Source organism: Protopterus annectens, chromosome 7.part0 (assembly GCF_019279795.1).
Source record: "Protopterus annectens isolate FY-2018-M chromosome 7.part0, PAN1.0, whole genome shotgun sequence".
Taxonomy (NCBI): Eukaryota; Metazoa; Chordata; order Ceratodontiformes; family Protopteridae; genus Protopterus; species Protopterus annectens.
In genome coordinates, this window is record NC_056739.1 from 1,995,939,119 (window position 1) to 1,995,954,988 (window position 15,870).

A 15,870-nucleotide genomic window follows, 5' to 3' on the forward strand; every position below is an offset into this window, starting at 1 on the left:
TATAGTGCCTGCATATTTGAACTGCTTCTTACTGAAATTGGTACACCTTGTTTGCTGTAGCATAGACTAGATCCAGGCCTGCTGAATCTAGCTTTGTTTGCATAACTTGAGCACTAATCCAGGCATTCTTTAAAGTATTCAATTGTATTTATTACTGCTTGGTAGTAACTTGATTAAAGTATAGCTATCATTCTAAGTCTTTTGGATTAAGCACTTGGGCTTCAGACCAGTTGTTTTACATTAGGAAGGTTTGTGGCCTGCATTGTGGTGGCAGGACAGGTAGCTTATATCCTTCTAAGTTGGGAACTGCTGATTGAGGGCTCAGTGTCTGTTATTCTAAAAGTGTATTAGTTCTGGTTTAAGCACCTGGCTTCAGGCCAGTTATTTTACATTAAGAAGGTTTGTGGTCTGCACTCTTGTGGGAGGAGAGGTTGGACTCTGCCCTTCTGAGCTGGGAATTTCTGGTTAAAGGCTTATAGTGCCTGCATATCTGAACTGTGTCTTACTGAAACTGGTACACCTTGTTTGCTGTAGCATAGAGTAGATCCAGGCCTGCTGAATCTAGCTTTGTTTGTATGCTTGTTGTTTGTTTGCTTGTTATTTCCCTGAAATGCTAATTCCACCTAAAACATGGCTTTTCAGCGCTTCTGTGGATCCCTAGTGATATCTGCATTGCTTAGTGTACCTATTTCCTTGTTTCACTTGAAAGAAAGTTACTGTTAGTCTTTTTTGCATTTAAGTTACCTGTAACACATTGCATTTAAGTTACCTGGCACTTGCTCACCAAGTCAGCACTAAAAAATTAAAAGCACTACACCCTCACAAACTCCCATTGAGTACCTTGTTCCCCATTGGCCCTTTTTTTCAATTATAAAGGAATTCTCAATACTATTCTAGCATGTCCAAAGGTCAGTTGTCAATCTCCTCTCTGGTCCAGCTGGTGAATCTGGGAATCTTGAGGCAATGTTACAACTGCCTCATGTACACAGACAACCCTCTCCTCCTCCCAACAAATTCCAACACACGTGAGAGATGCAACCATATAGCCAAACTGGAGGCTAAGCTCTCTCAACTCAGTACTGGTGTAACCAGTCAGGAGGAGAAGGAAACCACACTCACTACAATTCCAGTCTCACATAGACCTACCACGACAGCAAACCAAACAAACACACAAAAACATACTCGGAGGCTCTAAATAAAAATCTGCCTAAGCAGCAGGGACCTCCAAAGCAGACACCCAAGCAACCACTACCCCAAAACAAAACATGTGCAACACATAGCTCACAAAGCCAGTGTGCCGAACAGTCACAGCCCTTAATGCTAAACAACACACCTGATACACTTGTAATAGGTGACTCTATCATCAGGCACACTGACGTCCCGCTCACCAGGCTGAACAAGGAGAAGGTCATGGTGAGCTGCCTGTCGGGTGCTAGGATCCGCCACATAACACAAGCACTCAGGTCACTCCAAGGCAAGTACAAATATGACTCAGTCATTGTCCATGCTGGTGTGAATGTCCTCAGACGTACCTCCCTGGACTACATGAAAACAGACATAGAGGAGCTCTCTGAGCATGTAGCCCAGGCCGGTATGACCCTGACCTTGAGTAGCATCTTACCCTCACCAAGAATGATGCCACAATATGAAGACAAGATGATCAATTTCAACAATTGGCTTAAGTATTGGTGTCATTCAAAGGGGATTCAATGCCTGTCAGCCTGGGATGACATGCTCGACAAGCCACAATGCTTCGCTAGGGACGGCTTGCACCTGTCACCCCTGGGCTTTTGGATATTGGCAAAGGCTCTTGCTACCCCCATAGTGCCTTTTTTAGGCAAGGGTCAAAAGACAAAGCCACCTCCATAGGTATCACAAGGGATAAGAAACTAGGTATCACAAGGGATAAGAAACTAAGAGTAATGCTACTCAATGCCAGAAGTCTAAACCTCAAGATGCACGCACTCGAAACTCTCCATAGCATGGAGAACATCGATATCTGTGCAGTAAAAGAAACCTGGTTCAAGGCTCCCGAGAGCACCCCAGCACTACCAGGTTATACCTCATACCATGCTTTTCGGCCCCAAAACTTGGACCGAACCACAAAAGGAGGGGGTGTATCAATATTCGTCAAAGATACCCACACCTCCAGGTTGGTGGCACAGCACGAAGCATCAGAAACTATCCATGTGCAACTAACAGTGGGTAAAACTGCCTTCTAGTTTATAGCCTGCTACAGACCACCCTCCCAAACCCAGGAACCCCACTTGGCCTTCCTGAGAACACTGGAAAATATGAAGGTCTCTCCAAACACCATTATATTGGGCGACTTCAACTACCCAAACATAGACTGGGAGCATTACTCTAGCTCCAACACCCTAGCCCAAAGGTTCTTAGAATTTATAAACTCAAATACTATGGAACAACTTGTTACCACTCCCACAAGAGGGGAAAACATACTGGACCTGATCATCACCAACATGGGGACTCTATGCTCCAGACCAGAAGTGTATCCCTCACTGGTAAGATCAGACCATAAACTAATCTCACTGGATATTCACATCCCGACCCCACCTCCTACCCAGAAAACCACAGTGAAAAACTTCTCTAAAGCAAATTTCACACTCCTCAGAACCGAGGTGGAATCCTTCAAAGCCCCCGGGCCTATGGAAAATACGGCCCAGACCGCAGAATCCTTTATAAACGCATTCTATGAACACCTTCAGGAATGCATGGATCATGCAATCCCAAATAAAACCAAGACCCAATCCTTCAAAAGCAGACGTCCTGTCTGGTGGACCCCAGCCATAAACAAACTATACAATAGAAGGAGGAAGCTACTACATGACAGAGCAAAATCCCAAAAAGGGAAGGCATCTCTGATCAGTATTAGCAAAAAATTACGGGCACTCATAAAATCGTCTAAGGCCAGCTTCGAGAGAAAAATTGCGCAGGACACTAAGGATAATCACAAGGCTTTCTTTAGTTATGTTAGGAACCTGGGTGGGAATTCCCAGATATGCTCAGAATTAGTCCAAAATGATAAAAAATACAACAAATCCACAGACATTGCCCAACATCCTAGCTGACAGGTTCAACGCAAACTCCCCCACCCTCCCCACCAAAAGGGCGAATATCTATCCCAGCAGAGTGCTGCCCCCCTGACATCCCAGATGCTCAGGTAAGAGCCGCCCTCTCCAAAGCAAAAAACACAGCATCAATGGGACCAGACGGTGTCCCGGGCTGCGTCCTACATGAACTCCAAGAAGAGCTAAACCCAAAATAAAAAACTGTTCAATCTCAGCCTTACTACAGGATATGTACCCAAAGAGTGGCGTACAGCAACAGTGGTCCCTCTCCACAAAGGTGGTGCCTCAACAGATCCTGGACTGCAAAGCTATGGAAAGGATCATCATGGACCTCATAAATAAAGATATTGGGGACCTACAGGCACTGGATCCTACCCAGTTCGGCTTTAAGGGCAGATCCTGCCTCTTAAATCTGGTCGATTTCTTTGAAACAGTCACCAAGGCCATTGACGAGGGGAAGGTGGTCCACACAGCCTACCTGGACCTCGCAAAAGCCTTCGATACAATACCCCACTTGGGCATTATAGATAAGCTCACCAGCTTAAATATAAACCCCTATGTCACTAGATGGGTTGCAAACTGGCTCAAGGACAGAACCCACATGGTTAGAATTGCTGGAGCCATGTCAGACTCCAAACCAGTTACAAGTGGCATCCCACAAGGCTCAGTCCTGGGACCTCTCTTGTTCAGTATATATTTCTCGGAGATACAGGCAAACACGGAAGGACTGTGGCTGACCAAGTTCGCAGATGACTGCAAAATGGGCGCCATATTCGACTCTCCAGCCGACACAAGCATCCTCCAAAAGGGCCTCATAGAAACAGACAACTGGTGCCAGAGCCATGGCCTCAAGCTAAACGCCAAAAAGTGTATAGTCATCCCCTTTGGCAAAAACAAAATGCCCACAAATTACCACATAGGTGGTAATCCATTAAGTACAGAAGAAGTAATTAGGGACCTGGGGACCCAAGTTGATAGCAATCTCTAATTTGACAACCACGTGGCCAAAGTGGTTAGAAAAACATTTTATATAGCCCACCTAATCATGAAGGGATTCACATCTAGATCAGGGGAGGTCATCGTGCCTCTTTACTCATCCCTCATCAGGCCCATAATTGAGTACAATGCCCCTTTTGGGATGTACCTTACCAGACACCTGCAGCAACTGGAAAGACCCCAAAAGTACCTCACCAAGAGGATCAAAGGGCTCAAACAGATGCCATATGCTGCCCGGTTAAAGAAACTCCAGCTCTACTCAGTGGCATACCGCCTGCTCAGAGGCGATCTGTGCCTGACGTATAAAGCCATGTCCAACCCGGAATTAATGGACATGCTGAACCTCAGAAAATCCAAATCACATCGAGCTACGCACTCGAGAGACTTGAACCTCAGCACTGAAATAAATCGGACATGCTGGAGGGACAGATTCATAACCCAGAGGCTCCCTTCACTCTGGAATAAAATCCCAGTCCAGGTTAGGCAGAGTCCCTCATTGACTCTCTTCAAGAGGAATCTTGATGAGTGGATGGGAGATCGTAGGTTTACCCCGGGTATCACTTCTGTGCCACTGTTAGACAGAGGCACAGTATACTAACCTCGAAAAAGGGCATAGCAAAATTAATTTAAAATGGGTGGCGAAAGCCAAATACACTCTGGCTAGGCTTATAAATGCCCTAGGGCAGATAGCCCAGTATGAACCCATGAACCTATACCACTATTGCAGGCTGAACATGTGAAAGCTCCAACTGCTTGACCATTGGATGGTTGATGCTGATAACTCAGGAAGCTGCTTGCTGTACTGCACCTCTTCTTGATCTCTTACCTGTCAAAACAGAAAACAAATGCTAGTTCAAACCCTTGCTAATTGACAGGGAGATGGCACTATGTAAGTATTATGAGGCATTCTCAGCACAGAAAGCTGAGATCACTCTTTATCCTCAATCTTCTTCACCTTTTCCCTGTTTCCAGCATTGGCCTAGGATAGCATGAGGGACCTTCCATTTTTGCACTCAATCTTTGCCATGCTGTAAGACAAAGTTAGGAGTGAAGCTTTTTAATGTTTGCATCCTCAGGTGGCTAAAAAGAGTCTGTATTAAAAGATCGAACCGATAGATCATGAAAACTCATATGGTCAAGACCATATGATCGATTATTCATTCCGCTGAACTGTTTTGGCTGAGATTGTGTTACAGTAGGGATCAGGAAATTTGCCTTTTTCCTCACTGTAGTGTGATCTTGAAGTTGGTATATATAATTAGCACGGGGTGTTTTGGATGCAGAGGGGCTTGCCCCCCTGCAAACGCATTGTTTCTGTTGTCTGTGAGTGTTGTTTGGGTTTCAATTTTTGTTTCATCACAATAAATTGTTGATCATATGGTCTCGACCACATGGGTTTTGATGATCTGTCAGTTTGATCTTTTTGACACAGACCTGCTAAAACAAAACTGGAACTAATGACAGCACTAGATATGCTCTTCTCCCACATTATAGAGAAAATACTAGTACAGCTTTTGGCTCATGATTCGATGACTACAAGGAAATGTAGATTACTTGTGCTTTGAACATTCTGAACGTAGGAACTCTTCGATAAGCATCGGGATATGAACTGTGCAAGTGACCGAAAACAACAGACATGTACAGAATGCAGGCATTCTCTGTTAGCAAAGCATGTGAACCAGTTGAAGGGACGCATGCCCCCCCCCCCCCCCACTGTGGGTATGAAGAGGAAATAGCTCAACTGGAGACTGCAGACCAGGGCTTCCCAAAAGTTAACCCACTGCAGAGGACACCTTCAGTCCAACAAATACTGCACACACTTTTGAACGTGGGATTAGTATTCTGTTCTAGCTCAGTCTTGGGTTTTCAGCCACTTAATGGTCATACTTACATAGTTAAAACCTCTTTTACATTTGCTAACAGCTATAACAGATGGATAAAGATAAAATGGTATGCACTGCCTGGTATATATTCATTTCGCCAATGGCTAAATTACCGATGTATATCATGTTGAAAGCAGTGCGGCAAATCACAAAAAAGCAATCACAAGAGTTGAGAATCACACAATATCGTCCCCCATTTGACCCATGGTAGCACTCGTTTAGGTGGTTGAGCGGTTGGAAATGTCGAATTTGGTGTTATGACATTCCAACTGTTTGGCGTTCCGAAATTCAAGGTTTAAAGTTGGTGTTGTGCATGATCGAGCAATGTATGCTCGATCAAATGAATGTATTCCGTATTGCCTACCTTCACCTGGCCAAGGCATTTGACTTAATACCAAACTCTGGCATTGTTGATAAACTCAGGAGGTTAAGTATAAACCTGTATATCACCCAGTGTAGGGTTGCCTCACAGACAGGACCCATAAAGTTAGAACTGGGGACTCCACCTCTACAAAGAGGTCAGTCACAAGTGGAGTCCTCACGGGATCTGTCCTTGGACCACTCTTTTTTGGCACTTACTTCTCTGAAGTTAAGGCCAATATCAATGGTCTCTGGCCGACTACATTTGCAGATGATTGCAAATAAGAAGCTGTCATTGCTTCCCACACTAACACAAATGTTCTCTAGGAAGGGCTGACACAGACAAATAATGGGTGTCACGGCCATGGACTAAAACTAAATGACAAGAAATGCATAACAGTATCCATCAGGAAATCATTCCCCCCTGTTATCTATCATATTGACAACACACTCCTTATTGTTGACTCAGTAGTTACGGACGCACAGATGGTAATCTAGCCTTTGACCATCATGTGTCTGCAGTAGTGAGGAAATCATTCTATGTTGTGCAACTTATAAACAAAGGTATGGCATATAGGTCCAAGGAACTCACTGTTCCACTGTACTCCACCATTCATCAGACCTATCACTGAGCACAGTGCCCCCTCTAGTATGTAACACAACCAGGCATATCCATCAACTGGAACGTTCACAGAAGTTCCTCACTAAAAGAATACAGGGCGTAAGTAAAATGTCCTTTCAGACCACCTTAAGGCCCTATCCCGCTATTCTGTCTCCTATGGACTTTTGGCGGGAGATCTATGCCTGGCATACAAGGCATTGTCAGATCTCAATCTGAGGGACCTCCTGCATATCCACAAAACAAACAGCACCAAAATTACCTATTCTAAAGACTTAAAACTGTGCCTGTGATGCAACTACGACCTGTTGGAGAGACAGGTATGTGAAGCAGAGTTCCTCCCTTACCCAATTCAATGGCAATTTGGACTACTGGATAGCGAACAAGAAATTAATTCCTGGTTTGGCACCCATGTCTCTAATGGACAAAGGCAACCTATAAATGGTTCATCTCCCAGGCCTTTGCGTGTAAACGTTTCATCTCCCAAGCCCCTACATTTATCAAGTGCACCAGAACTTGTCAGAGATTTGGAATGCATGGCTAAGCTTAAAAAGTGCCTTCTAGTCATTAGCCTAGTAAACACCTATGAACCTATTGCTCTACACCATCAGACAGGGGTGTACAGTGGATATAAAAAGTGTACACATCCCTGTAAAAATGCCAGGTTTTTGTAATATAAAAAAATGAGACCACAATAAATCATTTCAAAACTTTGCCCACCTTTGATGTCACCTATAACCTGTACAATTCAATTGAAAAACAAACAAATCTGTTAGGGAAAAAAATATAAAAAATAAAAAACGTACAATAAGCTGGTTGCATAAGTATGCACACCCTTAAACTAATACTTTGTTGAAGCACCTTTTGGTTTACACAGGTCTGTTGCATACACCTGAAATATTACTAGTGTGCATGTAGAGGAGATCCATGATGACATGCTGATCTACCGCACAGTCAAGGAGAGTCAGGACATCTCTGTATATGCATACATCAGGTGGCTGTTCCCCCAGAGCAGGTGTATGCATGTTGATGTACAATCTTCTATGGGAACATAAGCCATGTGGAGGGTGTGTTGAACTGCATATTCAACCTATCAGGAAGGTGTATGTGTTGGGTCATGCCATAGGTGATCTGTGATGTTGTCACAGCACACTGATTCCATGTGACAGGCCTGGATGAAGGTAAGACAGTGCATACTGCCTATTGTGACCTGGCAGAGTGTTTTGACACAATCACACATGCAGGCATCAAAAACCCAGTCTGAGGATTAAACCTTACGTCAGTTGATGGGTAAACAACTGGCTCACCGACAGAACACATCATGTGAAAGTTGGTGAATCAACCTATACCAGTAAAGTGGTCACCACTGGCAAACCCCAGGGATTTGTGCTTGACCCTTCACTGTTTGAATTGTATTTCTTGACAGTTCAGGCTAAATTATATGGCCTCTACCTTACCAAGTTTACTGATTCTTGCACATTGTGTGCAATCATTCAGTCCACCAATTGTGATAAAGTAGAGGAGGCGCTAACACAACTGATTGGTAACAAAGGCACATGGTACATGATCTACAAATAAATGCAGACAGGTGCATTTGTAATGTTGTCCATCTGAAAAGTGGAGTTCCATGTTAATCACAGTATGCAGAAACCCAGTGATGCAAGCAATGGGAACACATTTAAATAGCAATCTGAACTCTGACAATCAACTCCACACTGCTATTGAAAGCCTATGTTGTGCACATCTTAAGTCATGCTATCATATCGACATCTTAGGATTGTATGACAGCACTGTAGTCAAACCTCATTACAGCACTAACAGAATATAATACTCTTGTTTCCATCTACCTAACCAGACACATGTAGCAGCTGGAGAGACCACACGGCTTTCTCAGCAAGATAACACTAGAACTACACATCATGCCATAATACATGTGGATAGACTGAAAGTCATGTCACTGTAAACTTTATTGTACAGGATGAAGTGACTTCTGCCTGACCCTGCCCTGGTGGGAGTACTGCATATCCAAAAATGTGATGCAGCTGATGACATGAGCAGTGCCTGTTGAGGAAAAGAAGACACTGTCCCACATGCCAGGGTCAAATGCTCTCTGTAATGTCAAGCAACAGCACAGACACACAGATACACACCCACACACACAGTTGACTGTAGTAAGAATAGAACCCCTAATTATTTAAGTATACAGACTACAGAACACAGTACTTTATGCAAGCGCCACAGCTCATGTCTAACTTGGAGTGTGTCAGACAACACTGTATAGCTGATGACATCAGCAGAGTCTGTTGAGGAGAAGATGACAGTGTCCCACATTCTAGTGTAAAATGCTCTCTGTAACATCAAGCAACGGCTCACACACACACAGACACACACTTGACTGCAGTGAGAATAGAACCCCTACCTATTTAAGTATACAAACTACAGAACACAGTACCTTACCCAAGCGCCACAACACAAGTCTGATTTATACAAGAATGTAGGTGAACTTATACTAGATGACACCAGCAGGCCATATGGGAGACAAGAGTTTGTGAGGCCAGTACGAAATGGATGACTAGCCATGAGCAAGTATCAAAATACTCGCAATCTTATGTAACTCATATCTGCTTTGCTGTTTAGACACACACACACACACACACACACACACACACACACACACACACACACACACACACACACAGAATCCCTACCCAAGTATGCAGACTACAGAACACAGTACTTAAAGTAAGTGCCACAGCTCAAGTCCAATATATCCGGGAATGCAGGTGAACTTATAGTAGATGATATCAGCAGGCCATGTGGGAGACAAGATTTTGGGAGGTCTGTATGAAATGGGTGTGTAGCCTTGAGCAAATATCAAAATACTGGCAATCTATCTAACTCACGTCTGCCCTGCTGTCTAGACACACACACACACACACACACACACACACACACACACACACACACACACACACACACACACACACACAGTCAACTGAAGTGAGAACAGAACCCCTACCTATCCAAGTACACAGAAAACAGAGCACAGTAGGTTATGCATGTACTACAGCACAAGTCTGTTTTATACAAAAATGCAAAAGAACTTACAGTTGATGACACCAGCAGGCCATGTGGTTGACAACAGGTGTGAGGCCTGCATAGGCACACAGCATCATAGGTTCATATGAAGCTACTAGCCTAATAGCACTAGGGTCTTTAAAAGACTAGCAGTTTAAAAACACAAAAAACATTATTGAGCATAGTTGGATGGTCATTTTTAGCAGACCATTTTTGTCAGCAGTACCACCTGGCCCTGTCCATGACAGAGATAAATACCAGCCCATAAGTGACTTTACAATCACTCAACCAGTAGTCAAGGTTGTGCTTGAACAGGGTCACTGAGGAGCACCGCTTCACATGCAGTGGAAGCCTATTACAGAGGAGTGTGAATCGGTGTGGGATATATATGTCTCCGCATCATGTTCTGTTTATGTTACAGGCTAGGGTGAGAACCCCAGGGCAAATTATTGTTGTCCCATTTGAAGCACAACCTTGTGCTCTATCCAATTGCTGCAGGTGTCTGGTGAGAAACAGAGAGAGATGTGATCATTGTACTCCATTATTGGTGTGATAAGGATAGAGTATAGCAGAGGTATGGTCTTGGATGTGAAGTTCATATGTATGATGTGCGCAATGCAGATTGTGTCACCACTATGGGTACATGGTGATGAAAGGGTTGACTGCTATCAACATGTTTTCCCAAGTCTTGCAACATTGTGTTTGCGCTTGGGGGGGGGGGGGTTTGTATATCATAACTAGCAGGGGTACTTCATTGATAAAGGTGACTAAGAGTCACTGTATGCTTAAATTTCAGTCCATGAGTTTGTCACCGAACACCAGTCTGTGTTAGCTCCTACTGTAATATGTTACCATTACTGGGGGACTCCATATGACTGTGTCCAGTTAACAATCATCTGCAAAGTTGGTAAACCACAGGCTATCTACTGTTGTCTGTGCTTCAGGGAAGTATTTCCCAAACAGTTGACTGCCCAGCACAGATCCTTGTGATAGTGATATTCCACTGGTGAGTGGGCTAGTGGTGGAGGTGCAGCTCCCAACTTTGTGAGTGTGTGTGTGTTCTGTTTTTGAACCAGTTGACTCTCCATCTAGTACTGTACGGCCTAATTGCCAGATGGGTGATCTTCACTATTAGACATGAATGGGGGATAGTGTCAAAGGCCTTCGATAACTGAACACAGGCAATATGTCCTGTTATCCCTCATCCAGGCCTTTGAGGTCAGTATACAAGAAGTCTACAAAGGTCAATAAGCAACATCTACACTTGCCAAACTCAAAATGGGTAGGGTCAAGTCTGTTCAAGGTCACCTCTGTCCCTGTGGATATGGCCATGCAGATAAATCTTTTTAGGTGTACCGGTCAGTAGTTGTAGTTCTGCATGTTACCAGATTGATGTGCATTGCATAGTACACAGCATCTAATATTACATTTTGTAATGTGGCTGATAAATGTGTGGAAAAAGTACTGAGACCCATAGTTGTAGTGCTTGGGGGTGCCAACACATGGATGTAATTTAAATACAAGAAATACAGTTAGATAGGGTCCTCAGTTTGTAATGTTTCTAAATGTACATTCATTTCATAAAAAGGAAGTGGACAGTAAACAGCAGAAACACAGCATAATATATATATTTCGAGCACAAGAGGATCAGCTGCTTTGCTCAAAGGTTAGCAAAGTGCATACATATGCAAGATACACCTGTTTGCATACTGCTAAGCACTCAGCAAATGACAGCCGCATTGCTAAAGTCTGAGAGTTAGTACCGAGTCTGTGGAATACACCTGTTACTTAACTAAGTCTGTGGCAGCAGGTGTTAATGCAGTGATGCATTCCTTTTTGGGGCCAGATGGTATTGGGATGGTATGCAGCTGTATCTAATACTTTTAACTGCTTTTGTTTTACAGCTGGTGCATGATGTGCATTATCAGTCTTTAATGCTTTAAAGAAAAGAAATGGGGAAGACAGGACAGTGGTGAAATGGGGATGCTAAACTCTGACATCTAGTATTAAGTGTCTGGAATACACCTGCTACTTAACTGACTCTGTGGCGGCAAGTGTTAATGCAGTTAAAATAGCAATACATTTCTTTTTGGGGTCAGATGGTACTGCGTTAGAATACAACTGAATCTAATAATTTTAAGTACTTTTGTATTACTTTTGTTGCACATTGGTGCACAAAGCACAACATTGCACAATAATGCATTAAAGAAAAGAAATGAGGAAGATAAGATTGTGGTTAAATGAGGAGCAAGCAGGGGGAAGAACAAATGGAAAGCAATACAGGAAAGTGCAGGAGGGAGGTCGAAAAAACCACAGGCATCCATTTCTTCAACAGTAAAAACTGATAATATATGCAGAATATTAGCTGAATTTGGACGGTCACCTCCAGAGAGAGGGTTTACCACACCACAATCATGTTGTATAACCAAAAGGACAGATGTCTAGAAGACACGTGCAAAATGGAGAGCTATGTATGAGATTTTTTTTTTGTGGTACGTGTCCATTTTTTTTTTTATTTACTTTTTTTTTTTTTTGCAGAGAGAGGAATGCTGGGGAAGGGACATAGGTATGTCTGGGTCTGGTAAGTTGGGTAGGTGAGGAAGCAACTGCAGACAGACAAGACAACAGGGAGATGGTGATGGACACAAAAAGTGGTTGGACACCATGGATGGGGTGAGTGTGGTGATATCCAGGACCCATGGATATCAAGTTGGTTGACAGAATCGAGTCCTCACTCACAGGGCTGTCATCACTGTCACCTTACTCTACCACTGGCTGGAGCACTTGTCTCCTTCTCCTCCTACTGGTCCTGTATAAAATGAGGGAGAACAGCCCCTCCATCTGGCGTAGGCATGCACAACCCTACTCACCATACCTGGCAGTTCAACACGAGTGATAAACTCACCGCCCCTGCCACTGCTACTGGAGGGAACCACTGAACTATACTCTGGGGAAGAACTGCCTGAGGGGCAGGTAGTACAGGGGCAGTAGAGATGGTGCTGCCAGGTTGGCTCCCAGACGTGTTGGGCAATGGTGCCAGGGCTGATGGAGTGGGGGCAGGTGGATCCTGTGAGGCAGGCCTACCCTGCCGTGCTGTGGAGCATTTCATGATGTGGTACACATGGATGACATGATCACATTTTGACGACACATAAAATAAAACGAGATAACGGTTGGGATGAGAGAGAAAAAGAAGAGATAAACTTAGTACCTTAATATGTAACATACAATGCATTAATACAATTATTTTAAACTTAATACCTTAATATGTAACATACAATGCATTAATACAATTATTTGACTCTATTATCTTAACCTTTACTTTTAAGACTACCATACCCTAACAGATAACTTGTTACTTGTAAGGCTAGCAGCTCCTAACAGATGCACACTATACTACAGACTGCAGCAAGTAATCCTTTACATGTGCATATATTGCAAACAAGCATGCTCCAGTTATCCAGATTACAGTTTAAAGCACAGCATGTGAGGCACACCCATAGAGCTTTTACTTTAAACCTTTAATTTACACATCATAAATAATTAACAGTTACTACAGTGCAATGGAAAAGTATTTGCCCCTTCCTGATTTCTTATTTTTTTTGCATGCTTGTCACACTTAAATGTTTCAGATCAAACGCATTTAAATATTAGACAAAGATAACCCAAGTATGGATATCGATTCCGACCTCGGAACCGAGCCGGCCATCTTCCAAGCTCATGTCAGCTACAAACTCTCGAGCTAAAACTCTTACCCAGAATTCCCCTCTCCCTGTTACCTCAGATTGAGTTTGCAAGTCAAAAGAAGGTAGAGGCTACCTCTGGTCAAATGCCCTAATAGAACCGGAAGGTGAGATCCACTAGACGCCACAGGAGGGGGAAGGAGGGAGGGTCGTAATGACTGAACGAGAATCAACAATACAGATGGAACGTTATGGTAAGACATAACTTCTTTATCTGATATTGTTAATCCTCATTCATTCCTTACAAATGGGACAGAGTCCCCAGCTACCTTTATTCCTGGGAGGCTCTCATGGAAGGACATTCCTGAGCACCATAGAACCAAAAGATGCTCTTCCCTTGGAGGCCAAATCCAATTTGTAATGATTGATGAAGGTATTAGTGGTAGCACAAGTTGCAGCTGCACAAATGTCATGTAAAGAAGCTCTGGCATGGAAGGCAGCAGAAGTTGCCACCGACCTTGTAGAATGAGCCTTTATGGTACTAGGTAATGGAATATTACATTGTCTATAAATGAAGGTCACACAGTCTTTCAACCATTTAGCCAATGTGACCTTAGCAACAGCACATCCTAATCTAGGTCCAGAATAGGCCAAAAGTAACTGGTCTGATTTACGAGAGGCATTAATCCTGTTCAAGTAGAAGCAAATTTGCCTGTGAATATCTAGGGTATGTAGGCAATACTCTCCTTTGTTTGAATAGTTGGGGAAGAATTTTTTTTATTATTTTTTATTTTTATTTATTTAACATTTGTTGACCGGGAATGTCCGACTAGGTTCCACAGAGCCTGTTTTCAGCGGAGGCCTGGGGAGAAACGCTCCAGCTTCCAGAAAACTGGCAATTCAATGGTTTGATTAATGGACATTTCAGAGATCAGTTTTGGCAGAAAGGAAGGATTAGTTCTCAATGACACTCTATCTCTATGAAAAATCAAACACGGACTCTTGATGCTTAAGGCATAAAGCTCAGAAATATGTCTTGCAGAAGTAATGGCGACCAAAAACAAGGTTTGCCATGACAAGTATTTCAGGTCGCAAGAAGAAGCTGGTTCGAAAGGTGGCATTGTCAAAGCTTGTAGAACTAATGACAGGTCCCATGGTTGAGTAGGTTCTCTAAAAGGGGGTTTTAGATGATTCACACCTTTTATGAAAGTCTTGCATAATTTGTGTGACCAAGTTCGTAATGGATGCACAATAAATGAAATCCGAAACCAGAAGTAAAATTACTTCTTTTAATAGACCATAAATTCCACAAAGTTGTTTAGATTAAGCGCTTTCATCCACACTAAAGTGGACTTCATCAGAATGATGATGAAGTCCACTTTAGTGTGGATGAAAGCGCTTAATCTAAACAACTTTGTGGAATTTATGGTCTATTAAAGAAGTAATTTTACTTCTGGTTTCCGATTAAATTTATTGTGCATCCATTATGAACTTGGTTTCAGCTTTTGTTTTTGACTTTTCAGTTGTTGGCAGCTGGTTCTGTGAATTTACATAATTTGTCTGACATAAGAGAGGAGTCTTGGACACCAGCATGGAAATTAGAGTTCATTTGGCTGCAATATCTAATGGTAGAGGTTGATAGACTGGATTGAAAAAGAGTGGCTAGATACTCTGGTAGTATTGACACTGGTGCTGAAAAAGGATCTACCTGCTTTTCTTTCAGCCAAAAAATAAATCTTTTCCACTTGCTTAGATAAGTAATTCTGGTGGAAGACTTATGAGATTAAATACGAATGTCATGTACTGGCAAAAAAAGATCATTCTGCCTGGCAATAAAGGGAATTGGAGGAGCCAAGCTGTGAGCTTCAGGCTGTCCAAGTTTGGGTGAATCAGATTCTGCGGATGGGAGATCAACCCCAGGGTTGGATGGAGAATCCACGGTTGATCTAGCAGGTGAGGCCAAAGGAAGGGGAACCAAATCTGAAGAGGCCAATATGGCGCTTTGAGGATCACTTTGCTCTTCAACCGGCAGGCTTTCTTCAGAAACTGGGGAATGAGGGGAAGAGGTGGACATGCATAAAGTGGACCCAAGGGCCAATCGTGGACTAGAGCGTTTCTGGTGACTGTCCTGGGAGAAGTAGCTTGACACGACCGAATGGCAA

General features: G+C 43.2%; 1 protein-coding gene across 3 annotated transcripts in view; it reads right to left on the reverse strand.

Annotated features, from left to right (window-relative positions):
* Window positions 1-15,870, reverse strand: part of HMCES (5-hydroxymethylcytosine binding, ES cell specific) — a 749,892-nt gene that overhangs the window by 156,393 nt on the left and 577,629 nt on the right. The window lies entirely within an intron of this gene.